The following is a 6,000-nucleotide window of genomic DNA, read 5'->3' as shown; positions in this document are numbered from 1 at the left end:
AGAATGGAATAGAATAGTTTATCTGAGTTTTATAGTGTCTTATTAAAACAAAACCAGTGTGTCTAGAGTGGTCTTTCAGGCCCACTCTCTCCTACCTGGTAAGCATGCAATCTCATCTTTCTGAGAACAATCCATCGGTAATCAATTGAGCTCCAGCTATGACATGCGTGTGAGAGAGCATTTTATCTGTTGATTTCATAAGCAGATGACTCGACTAACATTCCGCACGTGTTTGCTCGAGTTTGATTAGAGTGGACGCAATTTGCAATAAAGATTGAACGCGAGCAGTCTGGCGACGTGAGCGCTCATAAAAACTAATGAATTATTTATGCGCGAGACAAAACAAATGTGTCAAATGTCATATTACACTGGATAATTTCCCACTGGCTGAAAAGCAGCATTTTAAACCGAGAAAAGGCCGTAAGCGTGTAAAGTCACAGTTGCAGAAAAATGCATAAATCATATTCAAGTCTGCTAATGACCAAACTTGCAACCAATCACCACATTATTATGTGATTAGATTACTTTTTAAATAATTAATAGTCGCTTCACAATATCAAAGGGTAAAGATAAAATAATACAACCATTATAGAGTGAAAGTATAGGCTACGAGTATGAGAGTATTTACAAGGATATTGACCTGCTGTGTATGCCAATAAATAGTTCAGTTTTATTTGTTAGTTACGTGTTGCTGCGGGTGCCTGTGGTACCCTCAGTCTCACAAGATCAACGTCCAGTCCCTGAGCGTTTATGATTTCGCAAATAATAAACGTGCTTTCTAACGTGACGTTTAGACGCTAACAGCGTCACCGTGGTAACAACCCTCAATTACCCATGATTGGCCGACCCGTGGGAATATTTAAATTCCCCCTGTGCGCTGATTGGCTGGTGGGCGGTCGGTGGAGCCGTGAGAGTCCGCACCGTTCCGGGTTATTGTCAGTCTCGGCAGCCCGGCGCAGGGGTGAGGCGCAGTGCATGTGAGCGTGTCACAGAGACGCGGAATACAGACAAATTATTGATTTAAGTTGATTCATTCTTCCTCGATATTAACATGAACAAAAGCTGCAACCTTTGGAGTCCTTCAGAGGAATAATTAAACGGACGTCGGAGTTGAAATCGCGACGGAAGGTTTCCGTGCAAGAGGATGAAGAGAACCGCTGGAATTGAACGGTGATTTCTCTTCTCCAGGATTAAACGGCGTATATTCAATTCCTGCACCTGCTCTCCTGTTAAAGGAATATCGCCTTAAACACAACCAGGGCTTTCTAGTATATGCCGAGGATAAAACCTTCCTCTTGATTGTATACGCCAAAGTCTGTTCGCTGTTTGGATTTAAGGACATTTGCGAATCGCAGTTTATTTAATTGGCAAATCACTTATTTATTTATCGGGTTCGCGTCAGCAGAATAAGCTGTCATTTTTACTGGAGTTTGCAATTTCCTACTAAGCCTTACTCGGAGATTATTCCAGTAAGTAAACTGGTAAAAATCCTGACCGACGGAATCATTGACGGTAGTTTAAAACGCAGTTAACGGAGCGCAATTGACACACGGCATTTCTTGGGAACAGCTCCTCACTTTGATCCGCTGTCTCCTATGCTATTTAACGAAAAGCACAGATCGGATTCATAAAAAAAAAGAAGAAGAAGAAATCTTAAAAGAAAGGCAAGGAAAAATTGCCCAACGATCTGCAGAACAAGCTGTTTTTGGATGACTTTTTTTTTCTTTTTTTACGCGCGCGCGATCAACGCAGAAAAAAGGAAATAAACTTATAATAAGTCAACTGAATATACCAGGGATTATACATTTTTCCATTTCATCTAAAGACAGAGTGAGATATTATTGATTCCCCCCCTCATCTATTTCCCTTCGTCTGTTCTTTCGGCCGCTTCACGTTCCCACAATCCTGCATGGAAATCTAGTCAGCACCACAGAGCGATTTATGGTAAATATACTCTCCCCTATCCATTGTTTCAGCTTTAATTGATCTTTTAATGAAAATATGCATGCTTGTTTTTTCGCATAATTAAGCAGGGTGTTAAGTATGCATCGTAATTTAACGCTCCTCGAGACGCACACTTCAATCAGTAGTCGCAGTAGGCTACAATACAGTAGAATAATGTAGTGCCCTTACAATATGTAGGCTATATATATATATATATATATATATATATATATATATATATATATATATATATATATATATATATATATATATATATATATATATATATTATGACCGCTATGATTCATAGCAGGTTACCACAGTTTTATCATGGTAACAATAACTTCAGTTACTGTGGTTATCATAGTGAATATTTGTCAAAATAATGTACGTTGTTGCGCTCACTTTGAGCTTAAAATAATCAAAGAAGTGTGCTAGTAAAATCCCAATTATGCAAAATGTGTGATAGCAACTTTGACTGAAAGGTAACAGAATCGCCTTTGACTGCATGGTGATTTTCAGCAATGATTAGCTTCATTTGAATAACGCTTCGCTTCTGTCGCCATAAAATCGTGTGATGTGGTATCGGTTGGCGTCTTTTGGGTCCCTGACAGAACATACAACCTTTGTTTCACGGTTTTACCTGTAATAAATAAAGGAAGTGCAGTAAAATGGAGGTGTCGGCCGCTGAATGGCCCCAGGACGCGCTTTGATGTGCACTCTGGGTCTTTAAAGAGTGCGCTGACAGGATGAACGCTCTCAAAGCATAAAATCTGTTTACGACACGATGGCAGGCGAGAAAATCTGAAAAAAAGTGTGAAAATCTTTGCCAGTACCTCCTCCTCTTGGTTTCAGCATGGAGTGTGTGTCAATGATTTCCTTTATGACTAAATCTCTTAACTACTAACAAAAGTTGAGGCTGTTTTGCATCAGATATTGATTGTTCAAGAACTATACAGCAACATATCTCAAGGATAAAAAGCAGCTTGGTTCCAGATCTTATGATTTAAGGTGTGCCATGGGACTCTACGGGTGGGCCAAGCTCATGATTAGGGTGGTCAAACCCACCCAGGGGCCTACTCTGGAGTCGGCCCTGGAGAAAAAAGGTTGTTACACTCTCTTAAATTAAAGGTTCTTATTAAAATTTATGGTACAATGAAGAACATTTGAAAAATTATCCATGGAAGCTTTATATTGCACAAAAGTTTTTATAGTGGAAAAAAGTTCTTTAGATTATTCAAATATTCTTCACACTAAGGAAAAAAACAATGCAAACAAACAAAAAAAACAACAACAACACTGTATTTGTTTTAGGCCAACTGACCTGGCTTAACGTCCACATAAAACCAGACTGCACTTTAGCCAGTTTCCAGGCATTCACTGATTAGATTTCATAGAGATAGGATATGCAAAACATCAGTTCTTGGAAACTGCAAGTGATGCATGGAGAAGGAACAGCTGACATCCGAGTGCAGGGACAATAGCTTTACATGAAAAGCCTGCTGACGACCAAGCCCACCATCCAAGCGGGCCCTGAACACACAAAGCATTTAATCAATCAAACCTTTTACATCTTGCCATGAGTCACTAAAACTGTTTCGTCACTCTGCTGAAGCTTTTACCCAAAACATCTTGCTCTTCAGAGGGTCAGTCCTCCTGAGGCAACCTGAGGTTAAAGGGTTAGTTCCCCCAAAAATGAAAATTAGGCTGTGTTTTACTCACCCCAGAGGCATATAGGTGTATATGACTTTCTTCTTTCAGACGAATCCAGTCGGAGTTATATAAAAAATTGTCTTTGATCTTTCAAGCTGTTTGATGCCACTCATCAGGTGTTTCATGCATCAATCCAAAAGAAGTTAAATAAAAAGTGCCATCCATAAAAAATGGCTCCGGTGGGTGAACAAAGACCTCCTGTGGCGAATTAATGTGTTTTTGTAAGAAAAATATCCATATTCAAAATTCAATCACTTTAATGTAGCTTGCACCAACAGTTGTACACTGAAGCAGCTCCGGGCTGATGACGTATGAGGTCAGTGTTGCGCATGTGCTGGTGAGTCTTGTGAAAACCAACGTTTGTTTACAGGATCAAAGGAAGCAAAGTTTTCTTACTTTAGCAAAGGAAAACCAGTCTCCTCTTCGCTTATATCGAAATCCTCTGACTTTCTTCTTTACAAATCCTTGTTTTGTTCTTCTTATTAGTGACCCTTGTTTTGTTTTGATCTCTCCCATGCGCTTCCGGGTTCGTCACTTCTGAGCAGCACATGCGCAAAACAAAACTCATATGTCATTCTCCCAGAACTGCTTCCATTTACAACAGTGAGCACAAGCTTGATTGAAGTGATTAAGTTTTGAATATGGATATTTTTCTTACAAAAACGCATCGATTCGCCACAGGAGGCCTTTGTTCACCCCCCGGAGCCTTGTGATACACTTTTTTTTAATGGATGGGCACTTTTTATTTAACTTCTTTTGGACTGATGAATGCAACACGCGCTGAGTGGCATTAAGCAGCTTGAAAGATCAAAGACAATTTCTTATATAATTCTGACTGGATTCGTCTGAAAGAAGAAAGTCATATACACCTAGTAGGCCATTTTTGGGTGAACTAACCCTTTAATTGCCCCTCTCATGGGCACAACTGTGATAACTTGAACCTACAACCCATAACTTACAGGCCTAGCAGAACTCCAGAGTGAAGTGACCTGGGGGCAGTCGTGGCCTAATGGGTGGAGAGTCGGACTTGTAACCCAAAGGTCGTGGGTTTGAGTCTCAGGTCCGGCAGGATTTGTTCATGGTGTGTTTGTGTTCACTACTGTGTGTGTGCGCACTTGGATGGGTTAAATGCAGAGCACAAATTCTGGGTATGGGACACCATACTTGGCCACACTTCACTTCACTTTGTTAATTTATTCTTAAAAGTAGTACAGGTAGTTTAACATTGCAAAATAAGTAGCTGATTAAAAAAATGTTATATTTGGACAAGCTTGAGCATGCATATTGATCGTCTGTCAGGAAAGAGAGTTTTATCCTCCCCCCATACATCACAATTTGAGTCTCACGAGGCCCCCCATCATTTCTTCGCTGCTCTGACTAATGCGATTGGCCCCTGCTCCACGGTGGACGTTCCACTCTGCAAGTCATCACTCTGGAGGCTTAGGGCTCTGGCTCTTAGCTCGGCTCCAGCATGTGGCCTTCCTCAGGGCCTGGCAGCCTCATTACCCCAGCAGAGTCCCTCACTCTGAGGGCTGTGACTCCCTCCACCCGTGGAGACAGCACCTGTCAAGGAGTATGCTCACCACTCTATTGAATAAAACATTCAGTGATGTACGAGTGGAAAGGTTCACCTCCGGGGGCCAGAGTTGCCTCATTTCCTACTCCTGCTGCACATCCGTGACCCGCTGAGCAAATTGGCCCGGTATTAGCTCTGTGGCTCGATCTCACCTAAACAAATAGAGCTTCCAGCATAATGCTAATCTCAACTGAGCTGAGGCTTGCATGGAGGAGAGGAGATAGCTGGTGGTGATATGGTACAGTCTAATATTTAGGTCACTGAATGGCCTTAGCATTGTTTCTCATATTTCATAGCTTATTTAATTTTCCCTTTTTGTCAGTTTCTCATTTTTGTTGACTTTTTCCATGTCTGACTCGATCATGTTGGCACATTTGCAAACATTATTAGTTTTGAGAGTCAAACTTGCGTTTTTTTTCCTTATGTGCCATAGCTATTTTTTCCACATAAGGTAATTACAAAGAGTTTGACAACAGAAAACTGATGTCAAGATGTTTTGGAATGACTTCATGTCCTGAAATCCATCCAGAAAGTAACTCAGTTTATTGTACCACCATCAGCAGAAAGGTTTCTTTTGATGGAGAAATGCTGTTTAGGTGCAATTCAGCCTCTGCCGACTGTATTGAATGGGGAAGATCTTAATGAGATTAAAACAAGAGCGAATTTCCAGAGTATGAAGTTGAACTCATACCTGTTTCACAATTTCTGGCTCTGCTGCAGATCTTGATGGATAGTTTAATTTCACTAGGATATTATTAAAGAAGAGT

General features: G+C 40.7%; 1 protein-coding gene across 2 annotated transcripts in view; it reads left to right on the top strand.

The window, feature by feature from the left end:
- Positions 1–934: 934 nt before the first annotated feature.
- LOC109090275 (protein FAM222A-like) overlaps positions 935–6,000 on the top strand; it is a 54,517-nt gene continuing 49,451 nt past the window's right edge. Inside the window, exon 1 of one of the 2 annotated variants that reach the window (XM_042751043.1) lies at positions 935–1,170. The gene's annotated coding sequence lies outside the window, so the exon portion shown is untranslated. Of the gene's footprint in view, positions 1,945–6,000 lie in introns of both variants that reach the window. The other variant, XM_042751036.1, reaches the window with a different exon arrangement.

This window comes from Cyprinus carpio, chromosome A5, assembly GCF_018340385.1.
Source record: "Cyprinus carpio isolate SPL01 chromosome A5, ASM1834038v1, whole genome shotgun sequence".
NCBI lineage: Eukaryota > Metazoa > Chordata > Actinopteri > Cypriniformes > Cyprinidae > Cyprinus > Cyprinus carpio.
Note: the sequence above shows the minus strand (reverse complement) of the source record. Positions and strands in the feature narration are given on the sequence as shown.